Genomic DNA, 21644 nt, shown 5'->3' with positions numbered 1-21644 from the left:
TGTCAGGGACATGATATCACTGAGTCAGTCCAGTGGTTTTATTGCCCTTTCTCTGGTGAACTGAAAGCACTGTAGAAAGTGAAGAGGGAAGAATGCCTGCCTCTCCTATCTAACACTTGGAGGCCTGAGCAGTGGTTGTGGATTTCCCATCAAGAAATAATGGAGGTAGTGGAGATGCTCTCCCCCCACACCACTCCCCCTTTGCCCTTCTGGCCCACGTTCCCCTTTCCAGACCCTCTTCCATATGAATGGCATCCTCTGCAAGACTTGGGCTCACCAGCCAGAGATGAAGAAATTTCACCTTTACATCCCAAGGTCTGGGACTTTTTTTGTTTGCATCTGCTTTCTGTGTAGGTTTTTGTATTTACATTTCTTAGAGAGTTTCTTTGTGTTAATAGCCCTCTTCCTTCTCTGAGAGCAATAATCATTTTGTTCTCTGCAATGCAATTTTACCATCAAGCACTTCTGATCTTTTCAAACTTAGCTCCATTTTATATGTGTATTGTTAAAGAGTTCTTTATGCCCTTGGTGCTGTGGTGCTTAAGGAGCCCTTTGTGCTTTGTGTGTGGCCATTTTGTTTGTACCTCAGCCTCTTTCTAACCTGATTCTACCTCCTCTGCTCTTTGGTTGGGTGGAGGGCAGCTTGTAAGTGAAATTGTTAACACTCACTTGATGGGCTTACAGGGACCCCCACAGATTCCAGATGATGATAGTTATGATGGGGACACAGCTAGGTGTAACAGCAGGCTTGAACCTATTAAGTTCTTGATCATCTTGTTATTCTTGAAACTTTGCTGAAACTCTAAATTACCTATTAAAAAAGCATTTTTGCATTTAGTGTAGAAGACATAAAGCAGTTTATCATGCTGGAAAATACCAACCTGAGTTTTACAATGCATTTAGTGACGAGATGTTTGAGTCTTATTGTGTGAGGCATATAATAGAAGTCTGGGGGGAGGAGAAGGGGGTTGAAGACACATTGGCAAGTAAGAACTGACCAAATCCACTTTACTCTTCATCTGTGGTGGAGTGTTAGGAAGACAGTGGGTCTATATTGGTATGACAGGGATCTGGATGAATGGAAAGAATAGGCTACAGCCTCCAGGACCTCCCTGAACTCTGCCCAGGGTGTCTGATCTGAAATCTTTTCTCTCAGGTTTCCTGCATTAGGGGAGGAAGCAGTGGGAAGGGAGTTTTGTCAGTGAAACATACGGGTAGGTACAGGTGATGGAGAGTTGTTGGGTGTGCAAATACAGATTTACCAGTCGGACAGCTCCTTAGCCATGGCCCTCCAATGGCTCCACTGTGCTTGTTATTCTTCTTGGAAGTTCAGGGATTTTTAAAGAAAAGACCAAACTGTTTTTAATGGTGCCAGAGTGGGTGCCAGAGAGATTGCAGTTTAAAGCCCCATGATTAAAAATAAGTTTCTTTAAAGCCCTGAATTCTGTTTATAAAAATAGATGTTGAACATACGGTACAACATAAAAATCCATGTGGTCCTGGAAAAAAAAAAGAAAAAAGTAGAAAGCACTTTAGCTTAAACCAGATGTGCAAAAGAGAGCTCCTAAACGTATTTTGTATTTTTTATTTGTGTGTATGTGTTTGTGTATGTGGGAGATATTTTTGGTTCCTGCTAGGCTTCTTTGCAGCAAAGCCCCTTTCTAGAATTTACTTTCCTTTATTAGAGTTGCAGCTCGGCTTTGTGTGGGCCTCTGGGGGTTTTGGCCAGCCGTTGGCAATTTCTCTCAGACACCCAATTACCCCTGACGTCAATGCCGTCTCTCCCATCTCCCTTGGGTGCCCACATTTTTTCCTTTGTAACACTAATAGCTGACTAGCTAAGTGCCTGTTATTTCCTTGGCAGAAGATTTGATTGTGTTTTGGGCCGGATACTAAATCCAAAAACTATGTAAAAATGTCAATAGGTGAGTGCACATTGATTTCGGTTAGTCACAGTGATATTTGAGCCCCTTTGGGGGCTCTGTCTGGGGAAGTATTTTACAAGAAAGATAATATAACAGAAAATTACTGGAGCTGCAGAGGTCTCTGGTGGATTTCTTAGGGGCCTGCTAAGTTTCTGTAGAATCAACAAATGCTTTATTAATCTAAATTTGCGGTTTTGTTCCTGCCTCTCTTCAGACGGCTCGGGCTCGCCGAAGGAGGCTCGGCGGGAGCGGGGCGGCCGGCGGCAGAGCCCGGCCCGGCCGGGGGCGGCGGGGAGGCCGGGGGCGGCCGCAGGCCCCTCCCCGGCCGGCCGAGGCTGCGCTGGCAGATAACGCGGGGGACGGAGGGGGTCCCTGCCAGCTGTGCGGGGCCGGCGCTGACTGGGAGCGGCTGATAAGAGCCCCGCGCGGGAGCCAGCCGGCAGCGCCGCTCCGCCAGCGCGCTGCGGGGCCGCGACTGGCAAAGAAAGTTAAACACAACTGGTCCGGGGGCGGCGGGGAGGGCTGCGCTGGAAGATAATGGTAATTGATTGAATCAAAGTCGCAGAGCAGCCTTGTTTTTCCTCGCAATTAATTTTTTTTTTCTAATTTTCAGACCGAAGTATCCGAAGAGCTCAGGTTGCACCGAGCACATGCTGCAGTAAAAGATAATAAGCACATGCCCTCTTCAGCTTTTTGGGGGAAATTCAGGCCAAGAAAAGGCACGATTAAACAAAACGCACCCCCTTAAAGTTACGAGCACACGGCTCCAAGCTCAGCAGAGCGTGCTCTTAAGGACAGGGAAAATCAATGGCCTTTTCAGGCCGCCAGGCTGTGTGTGCTGGCTAGCAGCGACCAGCCGTCAATTTTGCCCACAAAGCCAGCAGATAGTGACACCAGAGAAGGGGATTGTCAGGGGACTGAGTTGTGCAGTGTCCCCACATTGGGCATTTCTGCAGCCCTTCTTTCTCTCCTGCTCCCCATCACAACACCATACCCCACAGCTCAAGACAGATGTAGAGGAAGACAGATTGATACCATTTATATTTTTGTATTGGTTGCTTCCCAGGTTCAGTTTAGCCAGTTTGGATCTGATCTTTTTCACTAGCAACTTGCCAGCTAGAAATTTTTCTTCTCTTTTAAGGGGATTCCCCCTAATATAGCATTCAGGAGTAGTAATATAGTCTGTGTGGTTTAAGAAAATAAAACCTTTTAGTCTTTGGCAATTGCATCTGCAAGCAGTAAAATCTTATGTCAGCACAGCGTGTAGAGTGCAGGATACCTAATAGCTAGTAAACCATTTAAAAAAGTCTTCTGCTTGATCAGATATAGTGCTTAATGTATACTGCTGTATCTTGCCCAGCACATAATTAGTATTGAGGGTGGAAAAGCCTCCCCTGTGGGCCATGACACCACAGACCTAAACTGGCATTTTTTCCACACATTAGAGTTTTCTTTCTTGAGTGGAGGACATTTCTTTGCTTGTTTTAAAAATCATTCTCTAAGACTTAACAGACTGTATTAGCGTATTGTGTATCTTAAATGAACCTTGCAAGCTCTAGCAGTGTATTCTTCTTCCCATATAGGCACTGTGTAGGGTGGGCAGGCAAGCAGTATTGCAGTGCCAGAGAGATCAAATGTTGGCTAGGAAAAAAAAACCCAATCCTAACCTGGGAAATAAAAATTAACCAACCCACTTTTGCAGTGATTTTGTTGGATCCCATCCTGGAACAAGTGTATGTGTGGATGAGCTAGGAAAATGAATGGGCCTTATTGAGGTAAGACACTGTGGTTTATCTAATCATGAATAAGTTGGGATTTTCACTAGAGCTCTGTCATGTTTTCCTCAGAATGGAAACAGAAGATTTCTTTATGTGTGGGACAGATTCATGGGATTTATTCCCAACTAGTGAAGGGGTGGAACATTTGCTGTCTGTTTGGGCAGGAGCAGGGTATCCTGATATCCTATCAAACAGAGTAATAGGTCTCCTCTGCTGTAAGAGCTGGTAATCTGCCTTGTCGTGACCACTGGTTATGAAAGGGACAAGTCAGCTGTGAAGAAAGATGACTTTTTTGAAGGAACCATGTAAAAACTTTGGCCTAATGCCAGCACAACCATTGCTGGTTAACTGTGGCTCAGATTAGAGACACCTTGTGTGGAAAAAGAAGAGTTTTTTTCTTTTTCCTTATAGGCTTGAGAGCCTACTGGGTTACTGTTGCCAACCTCCCCTCTTTGACCTTTTAGGTTCTAATGTAATTAAACCCACAGCTGTAATGTGGTCTTGTCTCTTTAGCCACTGTGGTATGACTGGCAGGTGACACTGTCCTTGTCTACCTTAAATACAGCTGGTGAGCTGCTCCTAGGCAGTCAGATGTTTTTAGACTAGGCCAGTGCTTGGTAGCACCCCTTTCATCCTCCTCCCAGCCTGGCCAGTGTGCTCCACTTGTCGATCTCAGAAGTGCTGACAGCAATGTGGAGAACAACTGCCAAAGCAAAAGTACTGTGAGGTCATTTGGATAGATACAAGTGAGTAAAATTCATGGAGATAAGGTGCACCCACTCAGCACTTGCCCACCTCTGTGCTCCTCTATGCTAAGGCCCATTGCTGCCAGTGGGGCTGCTGCCAGCCTGTGCTGGCATCGAGCACTCTCTGGGCTAAGCCACCAGCCCTGCCTGGGAGGGGTGTGGGGAAAGGACAAAACCAGCTTCTGCTGGAAAGATTTAAAAAATTACTCCTGTGCTGATACAATGCTGAGTTTTAGAGTGTGAGCCAGTCTGTAGAGCACTGGCAGTCACAGGCAGCTGGAGGAGCTGGCTTCTCATGAAGCAGCTTGTGAAATGAGAAGGGGGCAGGTTTGAACCTAAAAGCGAAACAAAGGGCACGGCTGGCTGTGCTCTCGCAGGCCCAGGCGCATTGGTGGCTGCTGGTTTTCCTGTGCTGTGTCATCTCCAGCGTGCGAGGCACAGGCACAGCCCAGGCACCGCAGCGGGATGGACGCGCTGCGCTCCCTATGCTGAGGTGGGACTGCTCTGCTGCCCCACCCGCCTGTCCTGGGGGTGCAGAGGGGCCAGGGACTGCAGGGGCTGGTGAAAGGGAAGGCGAGGTGAGGCAGTAGTCAGGAGTGGCAGGGGTGGGAAGCAGGTGGCTGGCACCGTGTTGGGGACACAGTGGGGCCGGTACCTCTGACGACACAGAGGGAAGGACGCTGAGGGACAGGCTGCAAATACCAGGGTGAGTTAAGATACCTTAAAGACATTTGTTTGCTGTGAAACAGACTTGTATGCTTGTTTTGCCACATCCTAGGTTTTAAATATACAGTGGGAGATAAAGGACACAGTTTGGGTGAATTCTCAGGCAGTGAAAGTAGGAGAGTAGTAGCAGGGTAGCAGCTGCTTGGGAGGTGACAGCAAGAGAGGAAATGTCAACATGGTGGGAGCAGAAAAGGGAAGAATGGAGAGGGAAGCATCACCAAAATGATTTATATCCCTTTGTTAAGAACTTGGGATATTTGTCAGTGAAACAACTCCTGCTTTTCCTGGAGCATTTCCTTTTCCTTACTTTTGTACAGGCCTGTGTGGCCATGCAGCCCAGGTCTTTTTCCATTCCTGGGTGTGTGTTACACCTATTTCCAAAGCGTCACTAAGGTATTAGCATGATTTTCAGGTGACTGCTCTGACAATGGGGTTGTTCTTGCCATATAATTCACAGAGCTTCACTCAAGTCACAGGTAGAACACTATACCTGCCCTGGAGAATAAGGAGGAAATTCACCAGGTTATTTTAAGTTGATTATGTGGAGGCATGCAGGAATATATCCAAGTTAAACTCAAACGGAAATGAATAGATTGGCAGCAGATTTCATCAAGTTTGTAGTTGCATTAGGAGCTCACATGAATCTTTAAAAATGTTTTAGAATTGAAAAACTTCAAGGTTTTGAGAAAACTTGTCTCACAAAAGTGATCAGTATGACTATGACTATGTGTCTCATACAGGACAAGTAGGCAAGTTCAGTAAGGCATCAGGTACTTTATGTTGAGGTAGCCATGTGAACACTGGAGCAGTGTGTATAGCCATTAAGAAGCAACAGAGTTCTGCTTTGTCTTTTAGTTGTATTCAAGTGTGCAGGAGACTTGTGAAATTGTTCTTTCAGCTCTGGTAATGCCAGGTTTAAGAAATGTTAGCTGAGAATTAGTGCCTTTCTGAAGTGCATAATCTTTTAAGTTTTCCCCCCTAATCTTTGAATGTGTGTAAATTCACCTAGGTCTGGTAATTTTGACAGTTTTTGGTTTTGGGTTTTTTTCCCCCAGATCTTCATTATTCAGGCAGCAGTCTCTCCATTGCCATGCATTGATGCTCTCTCTTATATTGCTTTTATAGCCTCCATTGCCCCTGGTCTTGCGTTTACAGAGCTGGTGGACAAAACAGTTGGCAAGGAAAGTTAATGACTTCAGGAAGGGCTAGAGGTGTATGCTCTGATCATGGAGATGACAGAAATGTAGAAAGGATGAAAAGAGAGCAAGCAAGATCTTGAAATCAGGGAAGCTGACGGATTGTGTTCTAGAGGAAGGTTAGAGTAACAGGACTGGAAATGGGGGCAGAGGATGTGAGTCAGGGTGGAAACTGCCAAGAGAAAGATGAGAAATGTTGAAAAAGCATGGGGAGAGAAGGAGGGGAATAGACTGGTAAAAGGTAGAGTGGATCTGGAAGCAGCAACTAAAGTGAAACACACAGGCTAAGATAGTTGACTCAGAATATGATGTGGGGAATATAAGATGAAATGAACAACTTCAGCAGAGGATAATATCTTCCACTTCTTAAAGTCCAAAATTTACTAGAAGGAAGAAATGCATCTACTTGATTTTACTTTCCTGTGCTTTTGGCCAGGCAGTTTGGCTTTCTTTTCGAACACTGATGGTTGTCTCATGATTTCCCTGAGACATTGTCATAGAAATAGACACAGAAAGCAAATGTCCTGCTTCTAGGAGGCATGGGCAGGTAGTGTCTTCTCTACCCAGTGAGAGATGGGCTTCTATCCTATTAGAGAAATTTTTTTGGTAAAGCATCCTCAAAAAACAAGAAGTTATTGAAAATGACTGGTGACTTTCTTCTGGTAGTAAAAGAAAAGACTTTGAGAAACAGTTTATATAGAGGTGATAGCCATATGTCCTTTCCAAACTAAATTACTCTGCGATTGAACCTTCTGAGGAAAAAGAAAATGTGAAGTTTGAGTTTTGTTTCTGGTGCAGGTTGAAAAGCCTTAATGAGTAGTGCTCTGTTCTAGCAAAGTTAGATGAGAACCAGGTGATTGACTTCCACAGACAAAATAAGAATTCTTCAATCCTGACAGCAAATGTTGCTTGAGTCCCTGAGTAAATAACTCAATTAGCTCTGCAAGATGCCCTTCTTCTCTTGGGTTAGAGTCAGCAACCACTTTAGGATGTCCCTCCCTTTGCAGGAATACCCATGGGTTTCCAGAAAGCGAGACGGGAAAAGGCACACATGCTCCTAGTGACGGCAGCTTGAGCTCATTACTCTGATTTTTAGATATGCTGGCATTGTCTCAACAGCCTACATTCACATTTATGGCCTTTCCAGACTGCTTATCTAGGAGAGAATGTGTGCTCAGCCTGCTCCAGTTCCATCTGAGCTTGAGCTCAGGGCCCAGACAAAGCACACCACGGTTTGGACAGCACCAGCATTGGGCTCTCAAAGATGTAAAGGCCAAACACAAAGTAGAGGTAGCTCTCCATGAAGGTCTTCGACTTCTGGCAGTCCTGTTGGTGATCTCACAGTCTCTTGAGCTTGTCTGAACAAGTGCATCAAAAATAGCTCAACTATTAGTAAATTATTCCCTCCCATGAATGAGCATGTAAGTATTTTTTTAATGAGATAAAAGAAAATTAGTCTTATTCTGCACCATCCTTATTAGTTTGCACTCCAATTAATTTCTTCATGTTAATTCATCTTGGAATGTTTTGGAAGATTTCTCAGCATCTACCAGTGCATTTTGTGGGGCAGTCTATGGAAAGGACAGAACATTTGCTGAAGAGCCTTTACTGTATTTTCCCAGTAGAATTCTCTACTCAGTGCTGAGGTTTCAAGAGGCTTTGAGTGAGCTGGTTGAGCATCCTTTTGAACCCATCATGGATGTTTCTTTGTATTTTATGTCCTTTAAAGATTATGCCCTTTATGACAACCACCTTTTGCCAAATGTGTAAGTCAATCCAGTTCTTCCCAGCTTTTGCCCCATTTACCACCTTCCAAAAAGATTGCACTGGCTGTATGACCACATGTCAGATTTTCCCCAGAGGAATCTCTGATTTCTCTTCAATCAGTTCATTTAATTGACCAGGTTTATTTCCCTAGCCCTTGTGGCTCCCTGAGTGCAGCTATTCGTCAGAAGCTGGATCTTAAGCATCCTTTTCATGTTTTACCTGGAGAATTTCTTAAACCATCTCATCTGTTCTTGGCATTTGGGGCTAAGCCCAAAAGGGAAGCTCTCTCAATCAAAAGACTATCTAAATGGATAATGTGGTACTTTGAGACCTGTAACAAGGAGGCAAATGTCCCAGTCCCACTGCTGTGGTGCTGATCCCACCAGAACCACGGTAGCTTTGAAGGTTTGCTTGGGCAAGGTTCCCACGGCGGATGTTTGCAAGACAGCTAACTGAACTTGGTACATGTACCTAGCATACTGCTCAGATGTAGAGCCTAGGCATGATGCCCACTTTAGAAAGCAGCTTTGTAGTCTATATCTGCTTAATTTAGTCCTCAGCTGGCCTCCTGAGAACGGCTGTTCCCTGCATGTTAGTGTCCAAGAGCAGGAAGAGATGGAGGCAACTTTCATCAGAAATAAGATGAAGTAACTTGGCACTCATTGGAGTTTGGAGGCTAAACTGCCTCTTGAAAGATCATCCTTAACTGCTTGTCTACAGTTTCCAAGCTGTAAATAGGATGGGAAGAAGGATGCCTTTGCATCCTGTGTTCCCCTTTTCTAGATATTGTCTTGGTGATATGAGCTTCCTTTTTCAAAGTCTGTGAAATTGTGTTTGAATGCTTTTCATGCTCTAGTTTGGCATACAGAATAAACCCAAGCAAACTGACCTGAGACAGGAAGGCATTTTCCTCTTCAGCGACTTCTGTCTGTGTCCACTGCTTTCATCTATATTAGCAAATACAATTTCTTGGGAACATCCCAGGGCTTTTCCAGAATATTTTTATTAGAGCAAAGCACTGTAACTTCCTAGAAAGTTTGGTCAGTTTCTTCCCCATCAGTTTTTAAACCCCTGTTCTATTGCTTTCTTATGACATGTTTTATTCTGTCTTTTTAAAAATAAACATTCAGGGGTTGGAGTAGATGATCTCCAGAGGTCCCTTCCAACCCTAGCTATTCTGTGATTCTGTGAAACATAAGTCAGGAGTAATTAGAGAGAAATGCACCACATTTGAAGTATAAATAGAAGGAAGTAAATGGTATGATGTGTTACTACAGTCAATGGTCAGATATCTGAATTTTAATCTTGAGAGTTAAGTTAAATAAAAAGAGATCCTTTTAAATAACTTGACATTCCCTTAATGATCCATGATATGTAAATCTGAACATTTGACTTCATTGCAATAATACAGCTAGTTTAAATTTTTATTATTTTTAAGCCCACAGCCAGGAGGCTGGAGTAAGTTATTTGCAGCATATTTTTAAAGTCCATATCGAAATATTAGCCATAACTGTCTGCTGTGTATAAAAAAAAGGGAGGGGGGTGTGTATGTTTGAAGTTTAATCATGCTTCTACTTATGCTCAGTCCCAGAGCAATCCTTTTTTCTGCTGCTGAGCTCAAACAGCTAGTAGCCAGGTTTGATCTGCTGCCCCATGGAGCAGTGCCCTATGTGAATTTGAAGTTTTCTCAACCCGGGAGGCCGGCAAATAAAGACTAGCCTCAGGTAGCCAGAGCTCTCCTTCCCAAAGCAGCTCCCGGGGCGCTGCCTGGAGCAGTCCTCCTGAAATTGTTTCAGGCAATTGCTACAGACTATCTGTACTACTGCCCCTCTTACCCCTCCTTCCCTCTCCTCCTCCTGGCATAAGGGAGGAGTTTTGGAGTCCAGGAGTCCTATTTGACTTTAATAAAATGAAGAAAAAAAAAATTTAAAAAATAAAAAGCAGAGCAGTTTGTAGGGAACTGGCACAGACTGTGGAAACAGGAGCCACAGCAAGACAAAACCCAGTGGCCTTCAAAACTTTTTTTCCCTTCTTTCTCACCACATGACTTGAAGGATGTGGACAGTAATTAAAGGACCCCCTAGCTCTTCATTTTCTGTGCCTGGTCCTTTGATCTGGTTCGTGTCGGGTAGCTATTTTCATTGTTCCTGTCTTTTCTTTTATTCTCACCCAGCCCCTTTGATGTGAGCAATGATGATCTTTAATTCCAAAATAGGAGATGGGCAGGATAGCAGTACTGGCCTTATATAATGCATCTTTCACATCTTATTTTTAAACTTGAGCATAATAGGTGTAAGTCAGAGCCTGGGGAGCATTAACCCTTTCCATGCAGAGGAACTGCTGAGGAGATTAAGAACCTATCACTTTTGGTAATGTCAGTCAGGTTAATTTTCTGTAGATGCCTACAGATGCATTTGTGAAAAAGATTATTATTATTATTATTATTTTCCTGCAAATATGATGGATCTCAAAATATAATCTGGAGGGAGTTTGTCCTAATTGTTCCCATGTGGGAAAAATGTGCTGAGAAAGAACAGTAAAGCTAATGCAGTTATTCTGACTGGCTTCACTTGGCAGCACAGTGGGAGTGAAGCATACTGTTTATTAGTGTATGTTAATAAACTATAAGGGACAAGCTGCAGGTGGCGGTTTATAAACTGTTAGCTCAGGTAAGATAGATGACAATATGGAGGTTATTAGTAACATTAGCAGGAGAGAAGGCCTGAAGGTTCTTGATGTTGTCTTGAAATCACAGAAGCCCAGCATGTCTCTGTGTGCTCTCTCTTCCTCACGGGACACGCAAACCAAGTAGCTGCACTGCAGCCGGGGTGGGTGGCACTGGGGCTGGAGCACCCTCAAATGTGGCGTGAGCAGGAACCCCTCTGCCAGCCACCTGGGGCGATGGTCCCTGCCAAGCTGTGTGGAGTGACACATGTGACACCCCCGTGCCATGCTTTTGGGGGTAGCACACAGGGCCCCCGTGCCATGCTTTGGGGGTGGCACATAGGGCCCCCCGTGCCATGCTTTGGGGGTGGCACACCCGCGGAGGGCAGCACAATGGTCCCGTGTCCCTGCAGCGGGGGAGCCCCCCATGCGCCCGCCGCAGCCCCAGGGAGGCAGGTGGTGCTGGCGGAGCCCCTGCCCGGGCTGTCCCCGGGGAGCTCCGCATTACCGCGGTCCCCATCTGCCTCGGCGGCACCTCCTCCCTCCGGGCCCCAGCAACAATGGCTCTGCTGCTGCTGCTGCGCCCTGCCCGAGCCGGCCCGGTGACATTTGCAGGGTTCAGCCGTCACGGCACAATCCGCTCGGGAAATGCAGCTGTAATTGTAAATAGGGAGCCCAGAATTTTCAAACTTCAGGTCTCGCGGCTGGGAGGGGGAGCTCAGCTTTCCCAGTGCCGTTTATTTTAGCAGGATTTGTGACTATCTGAAAATTTGGAAAACTATAGGTCTGCTGCTAAGCCACTTAAGCATTAATGTTTGAACATCATGTCACTGATTTTTGTGTTCAGAAGGAGACCTAAATGAGCACAAATTTAAAAAAATATCCTAACATTTTCCTGGTGGAAATAATTAGAGGCAAAATATAACAAATTGTCAGTAAGAAATAACAAAGGAGCAGTGAGGATAACAGAGATTAAGTGTGGTAATGGACAGAGGCAGCTTGATGAGTCTGACTATGTTTTAGTTTAAAGTCTACCTATTTCTTTTCATTTACAAAACATATCTGCATAAGTGGCTTTGTGTCTGAAACAATCTTAGATGTGGATTTATGCCTTCATGACACCTGCTCTTTTAGGGACATAAAATGTGCGTTACGTTTATGTAGTTCTTAAAATAACAGCTGTTAATTAGATAACTTTCAGGGTGATTGTTATTAAATGTTATGGTCCTGGATCAGCAAAGTAGTTCAGCAGATGCCCAAGGAGCACGTGATGGGACACGTAGGCTTTTCAGCCTGCACTTGCTTAAACCTGAGCACATGCTTAAATAGTTTGCTGAATGGGGCCAAGACCAGATGTAGTGAATACCTAAAATTAACTTTGTTAAATGGCTTACAATATGCCACTTGTTTCCATGTGCTTTTAGATTTCCCACTTGAACGTTATTTGGACTGAGCTTCTGTGTGTTTGTTCTTGTCTGTAGAGCTTTTTTTTTTAATTTTTTTTTTTTTTTTTTAGTATTATTAAATGCATTTGGTTCCCTCAGAATATTTCTGTTAGGCATGAAGGAGGAAAAATTCTCTTCCAGTTCTTCCAGTACATCTGGTCTTTAGTGCCAGTGGTTTTGTAGCTGGGGTGCTTTAAGGAAATAAGGGAAGGAAAGGTTGTAGAAAGGAATATTTCACTGGAACAGCTTCTAGAGTTGGAAAAAGTAGACACACTTCTGAGACCTGGCAAAGGGATGTGGAACCTGTAATCTTGTCCACTTTTTCCAGCTATATCAGCTAATCTAATAATAGAAGCTTATACGGCGATGTAATTTCTTTTTTTAGACAGAGAAAACAAACATTGAAATTGCAAAGGGGAAAGTTGGCACCAATACATTCCTCAATGAGTACTAGGGCCTTTTCTTCACTTGGAAAGAAAAAAAAAAAGCCTCTTTCTAAAGCAACCCTGTTTTAAGGGCTCAAGCACGCCCAGATAGCCTCTAGTTAGGTTTCAGCAGTCTAATGAAGCCTGCCTTTTTTGTGATTTCACTGCACATACTCCCTGCCTGCCTTGATTGGCAGCTGGGTAGCAGACCTCTGCAGCTGTGACAATTTGCCTGAGGGAGACTGTAAGTGTCTCATTGAAACTTGCATTGTAAAATCCTCCAAAATGCCTCCCATAATATTAGGCACAGGAGAAAAACACAGGTGTGAAAAACTTTCACAGATCCCATGAGTTCAATGTCTCTTGGCAGCTTTGGTGGATTCAGTGTTATAATATAAATTTTAAACTTGCTCTTGCAAAGCAGAAGTTGCTCCGTCTTCTGTCACGAGAAGCGGTGAAACCGGCAGCGCCTGTGCCGTGCTCGCCTTTCCAGGGTGATGAGGATTGGTTATCCATGGGTGAAACCTGTCCACCTGCTGTGACTCAGAGCCTGTTCCAGCACAGAGAGGACATAGGTGTCCCTGCAGGTGTCCCCACTGCTGGGGCACCTTGCTGGCATGGCAGAGTTTTAGGAGCTCTTGTTTTCCGAGTGAAGGCATGGTCTCATCCTGTCCAAAAATGAGTGCTCGATGATTGATTCTGCTTCCAGTGAAGGAGGGATTTGAAAACCTAAGAGGTGTCTCCATGAAACCAACCTTCCTATATGTATGTACAGTCATTTTCTCTTCAGCTGGTTAAGTAGCTTAACTACTCCTCACTGGCACATAGGTGAGATTCAGCATTGCCAGCATGACTGGAAGATGAATCTCGGCTTCTGAATGCCTAATCCTTTTGCTGGTGTGTTTGTTCCCAACTGCTTACCTGTGTGTTAGAGCAACTTTGCTTCTTATATTTGCCATAAAGGAATCTCAATATGACTGCAGCCTTAAGATCTGGCACTTCAACAGTCTCAGTAGGTTCAACACAATATTCAGGAATTAAAGTTCTGAAGAAATGCAAGCAGCTAAATTTAGACTTAAGAAACGTGCCTGATTTGAGTGAGCTGATGCTGATGCATGGAAGTTTCCCTGAAAGCCAGCCAGGCTTTATTTGTTGCTTAAAGGGAGGAGATTTTAGTTAAGTTGGAACATTTGATTTGCTTTCTTGAATTGTTTTTGATTAGTGACTGAGTGCAAGGTTAAGCTTTAATAACATATCCCTTGTAATAAAATTATGCTGGTGAATGATGTATGTGGCTAAAAAGATTTAGATACGTAAGTCTGTTAAACTAATACAATTTGGAAATGCTCTGGAAATAAGCACGTAAAATAAGAACCAAAGGCAAATTTAAAGATTTTTTTAACTCTTTCTGGGGCTAAGATTTTTGTGACTGGCCTGTTCTGGCAAGCTGATTAAAAACAAGGCAGCATGGCTGCAGTCTTGGTGAAAGAGAAACTGTTTTGAATTTAGTAACAAAAAGTGTTTAATGCATCACTGAGTTTCTGCTGCAGTGAACTAGTGACAGACCCAGTGACTAGTTAAAGCTGAAAATAACAAATCTTAAATTTAAATAACATTCAAAAGTTTCCTGAGAGACTCTCAGTACTCTCCACCTTCTCTTCTGAATTACAAACTTTGGTCAGTTCAAGACAAATCAGCAGTGCTGTAATATGTAGATTTTGTGAGTTGGTATTTGCAGTAGGGCTGAGGTTTTAGTTTCAGATTTTTATCAAGGTTTTCTGCTCTCGGTGCTTTCCATAGACTTTCCTAAGAGCTACAAAACTTGTGCTGATGTACAGTTATTCAGTGTACTGTAAACTACACAAGAGGCTTCAGCTTCATGGCTGTGTGAAGCTTTTGTGTAAATGTTTTTAGTGGTGTCAATTGAGAAGCTGAACTCAAAGTTCAGTTGAGCATTAGGGATATCAACTGAAAGCTCAATTTGAGTTACTTGCTTGTTGAGGCTGGTTCATTGCACAGGAACATTCTAAACAAACTTTGTAAAGCAGTGCAGTATTATGTTTCTTATTTCATGGATGGGGAAACTGAGGCACAAAGCTATGGAGTTTCTTACCTTTCTAATGCAGTTGGGACTGTTAACAGAGTGTGAAGCCTTCAGACAGTACTGCTGATGTGTTATTGACTGTTGTGTACTGCTCCTTGTCTAGCAGGGGAGTCTAGTTTGTCAAAGGGAAGGGGTTTTGTCTCATCATTGAGGAAGGAAATGGATTTAAATGTCAAAGGTTGGGAAAGCCATTGTCTTCCCTTTTATGGCAGTGAGCATGTCATGCTCCTCTGCTTACCAAATAAATGAAACTATAAAGGAAATGGTAGTTTTGGAAAAAAAAACCCAGCACTGTAATCCAGAGCATCTGTTTTCTACTGTATTTTTTCCCCTGGTCTCTTTTTATAATTTACATCCAAAGCATGAAGTGACAGAATTTGGCAGACTCGGATCTGTACAGTAGAGCTTAATGTTTTTTTAGCAGGGAATAAATAAAGCCCCTCAAGCCTGCTTAGTTCTCACCCATGCACGTGAGCAGGGAGAGGGGGAAGGAGTGTTGTATTTTTCTTGGAAAAAGACCTTTTCGGTTCCTCCTAATCTGGCACCTGGAGGTCCAGCTGTGCTGGCTTGAGGCTGTGTGTAGCCTTGTGCATGGAAGGATGATGGACAGGCCGCTGTAGAAGTTGAAATGTTTCACGTCTCTACAGGCAATATGTATAGCTATATTTGTGAATAGTGGCAGGGCGCAGTTGGAGCTGGAATTACTCTTCAAACATGATTTGCCAATAGTGCTGCAGTCTGGGCTGGTTTCTGTTGCCATTTGTGGGGAGGGCCAGCACCGTGTGGATTTTCCAGCTTTGCTTGCTCGAGCTACAGCAGCCACGCAGCCTCGGTGCCTGCCATCAATGCTTCCTGTCTCCATGAGCTGATTGTAAATTATTTTTCCTGGTTTGAGCTCTGCACATGGCCTGGAAATGTGTCACTCTGGTTATGTTTGGCTTGGTCTTCTGCTAATTTATACCAGTTTCTACTTCAATATATTTCCATTGGCTTAATTCAATGGCAGGATTTCTAATTTGCTTGGGTATAAGTAGGAGTATTGGGTTCATTACTCCTAACAGTTTAGTAATCTTGATTTATTTTTGTTCTTCAGTCACACAAATGCCAAGGTTAACTTGCTCTTAAACACTTGATTTTCTAGGACATAAAATGATTCTATACTTAAAGAAGAAAATAGAGGACATTTTTATTCTGCAAAGTGGTCTGTGTTGGGGGATGGTGGGTTTTGGCTGTTTGGATTACAGAACTTAGAAAATGCTGGGTTAATATTTGAGAACTGAAAGATTTAATTTGCCCTCACTGGTACTCTTGAATCCTCTGGATTCCTCAGCTGTGGATTGGGAGCTGATATGGAGTGGCACATGCTTGGACCAAAATGTTTCCAGTGCCCCTAGTAATAAGTGATTTTAATGGAGAACTTTTCACAGCAGAGGACTCAGAGATATAGTCTGTGCTTTAATAAAGATGCTATGTCTCCACAGTGTACATTAGTCAGTGAGTTAAACAAGCATCAACATTAAAACAGACATTATCCCCTGCAGTGTATTTTCTTAGTGCTTTGTCCATTACAGCTCTCAAATGGTGAGGTTTCTAGTCCTTCCTGCTGGAAACAGCTCTTTTCTAACATTTATTGCAGATATTTTCCTAGTGTCTAGCATAAAATTGTGCTTTCTTCTCTCTTCCTGCCCTTCCCAAATGCTCAGTGGAATGCAGTGATGGTGTTTACCGTGCATGAACCCCTTGGAAGCAGTTCCTGCACCTTCCTTAGCTGTTCTTTAACAAAGATACATATAATCAGACCTTTTAACCTTTCCTCATAAATCAGTCCATCCAGGCCATTAATCACTTCTGTTGCCTTCTTCTGAATTCTCTCCAATTTGTCATCATCCTGTGGCTGGGGACAGCTCGGTGACCGCAGCCCTGCACGGAACTTTAGTACCAGCCCACTGCACCCAGAGATCAGGATTTATTTATTTTGTCCCTCTTTCCTTTTGCTTCATTCTCAGTCAGAATATATCTCCTACCCACTCTGCACAATCACTTCTTTCAAACATTTATGGAGATAATTTGCTGTCTTATAGACCCTCTATAATTCTCTGATACTGAGTTAGCAGAGATTGATCTGGCAAAGGATTGAATGTGACATTTTGTGTCTCTCCCTCCCTTCATTTCCCTATTCCTCACCCCAAAGTAAACTACACAACTCTTCATTTGGTGCATATGGTCATATTGAATGTGAGGAAAGAGGTAGCATTAGACAGGAAAAAAAGATGCTGAAAATATAATTGCCTAATTGTGAATCCTAAGTAGTGCAGGCAGCAGGGGCGGCCCTGACTGGAAGAAATCAGAGGGTCACTAATTCATACTGCCAACATCCTAATTAGCTGTGCAAATGTAATGTTTATATTGTTGGGGATGGATTACAATATCCATTGTAGAATGGAAAGAAATAAATGAATTGTGTCAGTGGAGCTATGTAGAAAACACTCCTGCCACCCCATTAAACCATGAGAAGTAGCTTAGCTACTAAAAAAAGTTTGTTTTCAGGCTGATGCGCAAGTCTAATTGGGTTTCCAAAGAAAGGAACATGTTTTAATTATTAATTAGAAATCAGAGGAGTAAAAGAGTGGAAATCTGCTTCAGCTGGAGGTTTTGCTCAATGCTGGATTTCTCCTTAATAAGCTGAAACATTCCAGGCCTGCCTTAGTTAGCAGTTGGGTGCAGTGGCTTTACTCGGGGGGTAGACATCTTAATGCTCATGTAATTATCATGTAATTATTTTGTAATGTGGGATCAAAATTTTGCATAGATGGCATTCTTTCACTGAACTTGAAAAATAAAAAAAGTTGTGTTCATTAATGCAGTGATTCAGTAATTTTGGTCTAAGAAGCAGGGTTCCCTCATCCCCCTCCCTATCTCTTTAAGACACAAATATTTTGAAACAGTTTTAGAGATGCTGACCTCAAGATGAATAGAATTATTTAATTTAGATTTTGTTGAATATTTATCAGATTTCTTGTTGGTAATACTGCCTTTCAACAGAAGTGTCAAGTGGGTTGCAATTATCATCAAAGCTGATAGGTACAAATAAGCAATGATCCTGTCTGCTATCACAGGGTGTGCAGGTTCATAAAGGGGAATTCTTGTGGAAGTCGCTTGCTCCCTATGAGTTTTCCTCCCTGTTGCCATTGAACTTCTGTAATCAAAGTTGTTAAAGACTGATAGACTTTGTCAGAAGATGTTAAGTGGATTATGGCCCATCATAATAAATATTCCCTGTGGAGAGACAGGGTACATTCTCATGAACAGAGAGTATGGAGCTGCCTCTTTTGACTTGTGCTTTCTAGTGCCTAGAAGTAGTCTTGAGCAGAGTTCTGCTCTGTTTACAACTGCACACACTTGTCTGCACAGATGAAAATGTTATTGGGCCAGTGCTGTCACTCTTGTGGCTGGAAATCACTGGCAGCCTGGATCCAAGCTGAAACACAGGTTAAACCTGACAAGTTAAAGAACATAGCAAGAGCTGCTGGCTCTTGAGTTGCCAGATGTTTGTAGATCCATGTGTGTCTGAAGGGGAACTGCCCATTAAATGTCTCAGTTTTAATAGGAAAAGAGGATGGGAAAGAAGAGCATATGACTCCATATGGCTCCCTCAGTGTGGCAGTAAATCCTTGTGTTAGTGGGGTGCAACTGTGAGGAAATACAGAGCTGTCTCCTGATGTTGCTGTTTCATAGCAAAAAATCCATGGAGGAGATGAAGAGGATATAGCTAATGTGGAGTGGATGGCTTCCTTTGGGGTTATGGCTTCCATGAACTTGTAAATGCAGCATTATAATAAAATATCTGACTTAACAGAGCAACTGTTAAGAACATTTAAATTGGTCTTTTTTCATGCATCTGCTGAAATTATTATGTTTGAAAATGTTTGGTTTGTATTCACAAAAGAAGTAAAATTTCCTGATTGTGGGCCATTTAGCACCTGTTTCTGCCCATAAGACTCAATCCACCTTTTCCAAAACCTTGTTTTAAGAAGGAAAACGATAGTTTCTTAGTTGTTCTTTATTACTGCACTGTGCTGTCCTACCCCTTCTCTGTAGTTTATTTACGTGATGTTTAGTTGTAAAGGATTTGACAAAGATAGATACCAGTATCAAGAAGGGGCACTATGATTTGTGTTACTACCAAGAGGTAATTCTTCTTCTTTAAATTGTAAGGTAGCTTTGGTTCCCCCCTCCCTACTAACAAAGCTTTCCCTATTAGCAAAAAGGAAACCACCTTCCTGACTTGGATTCTCCCAGCAGAAGTCAGGTTAAGCTTTATAGTGTAGTGGAAGTAACAAGTAATTAAGAATAACAAGCAATTGTGATTAAAAACTCAAAAGAAAACCTTCACTTTCAAGGGGCCATATGTTGGTAAAAGTGCTCCCCAGCTGAACCATATGGATGGGTGGAATGTGGGATCTCCTGCACATTGGGAAGAGCCCGTAATAATTTGTGACTTGACATATTATTGCCATGTTTCCTTTTGATCATGCCAGACATCCACAGGTCTCTGTCACATCCTTGTAGGAGAATGAACGTGGGTCTCTGCAAACTAAGTGTCTCGGTTTCAGAGTTAAAAGCAAGTGTGCCTTTAATTAAAGCAAGACCAGCTTCTAACAGAAGTTGCCTTGGTCAGATGATGCAGTCAGTGATCCTGTCCTGTCCCTTCTCTTGCTGAAACCTGGAAAAACAGTTGCAAGTACCATTTTGAAGGCTGTTTTGCCAAGTGTCTGGCAAATGCTTCATGTCAAAACATCCATCTTTTCCCTCTGTGGGTAAAGAAGGAGCCCAACTCACTCATATCTTCATTGGTCACACTAAGAAGGCTAAACACACCATCCAGGAAAATGCTTTAGCTTCAAAAGTGGAACTGCTCCTTTATCTTGTGGGGGCTGCTTTATACCTTTGTGGAAAAGGAAGCACAAAGTGCTGCTCTAGGGTAATAATACAGATGTATTAAGTCTGTAATCAACTTCAGCAGCTTCACGGAGACCTTGCAACAGGGTTTCAGGTTGAGATTTGTAGAAGAATGCGCAGTGATACCTTAGAAAGGGACATGATGACACCTCGTGTGTGTGTGTGTGTGTGTGTGTGTGTGTGTGTGTGTGTGTGTGTGAAGGAACTGCTGACACTGACATCTAATATCTTGAATATATATTCTGCTGTTGTACCTCCTGGCACAGCCTTGGTAGTGTCTTCATCCACTGCAACTTCAGGAAGCTCATCTGGTTGTGTGGCAGAGGATGTGATTACCAGCAGTGGCCTATGCCTAGCACTGCTGTGTGATTTGCAGAGGTACTTGTGAGATGCCTGAAGGGTGTTTATGTTAATGTTGCCATTTTCAGTAATCAACTCTTATTGATTTTTTTTCACAAGAAATCAAAGTTATTTTATAGGAAAATATTATGGAGTTTTCTCTTTGATCAATGGATTTTTGATTTCTAAAACTTGCAGCAACTTAGAAGCTCTTTTACTTTTTGTCCCCCTGTGCTTCAGCGCACACATAAACCCATTTTTGAACTAGTCTGGGAAGTGTTTGACATGGAACATTTGCTGATGTGTTGTTTTTCTTCTTAAGCCATCAGTGGACCAACTTGCTGCTTCCTTCTTGCATGAAAAAGTTGGCCCACCTCAATCACCCTTAGCAGCAGTGAACCCCAAAACAGCCAAAATAACCTCCATCTCTAACTTGCATGCAGGCAGCATCAAGTTTGGGAGGTCAGTAGTATGGTTTGCAAGTTCTTGCATTACACATTATCAGGAGAAATGTTTTTAATGGAATACAGAGTCAAACACAATCAATAAATTCAGGCCCTATAGGTATAGATTTAGGCATTGTGTATTCTTCCTTGTTTAGAGAAGCTTTTGCAGTCAGCTACCCTGCAGTGGGCTAATGCTGGCTGGCTGCCAGATGCCCACCCAGCTGCTCTCTCTCTCCCCAGCCTCAAGAGGACTGGCAGAGAAAGTAAGATGAAAAAGCTGAGTTGACATAAAGACAGGGAGATGGCTCAGCAATTACTGTCATGGGCAGAACAGATTTGATTTGGGGGAAACAAAGTTAATTTTCCTCTGTGGCCCGGGAGTGCTGGGCAGTGGGGGTTATGGCCAGTCCAGCGATGGTCAGTCAGCAGTGGGTCTGTTGTGGAGCCAGCTGTATCCAGCACAGGGCAGCCCCTGACCCCTTCTCACAGAAGCCCCCCTGCAGCCCCAGAGCCCAGCCTGGCCAGCACACACTCACATTTCCACCCTGTGCTGTGTGTGCAGCATGGCCCGGCCAGCCTGACCCCTGGCCTCCCAGCAGATGTCTCCAACTTTTCTTGCCTGCTGTCAGAGTAAGTAGGTGATGGGCTCTCACATGAATGTTGATCCTGAGCCTGGCTTGTGGAGGTCCTCTTTGATGTTTTATTTTGGCTTCTTGCCAGGGGGTCCGATTTTTAAAGCACAGGGGTAACGATCAGATTATTTTTATTATCCTGCTTTAGAATTCACTGTTCTGCAGACATCATTTCCTGCACTCTTGCTGGGTAGCAAAATGTCCCCAAGAAGGACACGCCACCAGATGCAAGATCTGTTCTGTGTTGCTGGGAGGAATAACACAAGGACTGCAAAAGTTGCCTGGCTGTTCAAATAGTAATGTCACAAACTGTGACTTGCTCTTCACTGCTTGGAAACAAGCACAATGCACCTGGTGGGTTAAGAAAAGCCTTCCTTGCTTTTGTTCTGGATACCTGGTGATGTGTGTGAGCATGTCGTAGTGCAAGAGTAAGTGTATGTTGCAGAAAAACTCAGTATAGAATTAATACCTGCTTGGAGGTTTCTATGTACT

General features: G+C 43.3%; 1 protein-coding gene across 7 annotated transcripts in view; it reads left to right on the top strand.

Moving 5' to 3' along the window:
- The window catches only part of ZNF423 (zinc finger protein 423), a 221796-nt gene that overhangs the window by 88424 nt on the left and 111728 nt on the right, over nucleotides 1-21644 (top strand). Inside the window, exons 1-2 of one of the 7 annotated variants that reach the window (XM_018914570.3) lie at nucleotides 1798-1925; nucleotides 3628-3700. The exons of 2 other annotated variants lie outside the window; for them this stretch is intronic. The gene's annotated coding sequence lies outside the window, so the exon portion shown is untranslated. Of the gene's footprint in view, nucleotides 1-1797; nucleotides 1926-2432; nucleotides 2466-3627; nucleotides 3701-4850; nucleotides 4943-5003; nucleotides 5156-13291; nucleotides 13438-21644 lie in introns of those variants that run through there. 4 more of the 7 variants (XM_030227725.2, XM_050979021.1, XM_050979022.1 and 1 more) reach the window with 4 other exon arrangements.

The sequence above is a fragment of the Serinus canaria genome, chromosome 11 (assembly GCF_022539315.1).
Source record: "Serinus canaria isolate serCan28SL12 chromosome 11, serCan2020, whole genome shotgun sequence".
Taxonomy (NCBI): domain Eukaryota; kingdom Metazoa; phylum Chordata; class Aves; order Passeriformes; family Fringillidae; genus Serinus; species Serinus canaria.
This window is presented reverse-complemented; position numbering and strand designations above follow the sequence as displayed.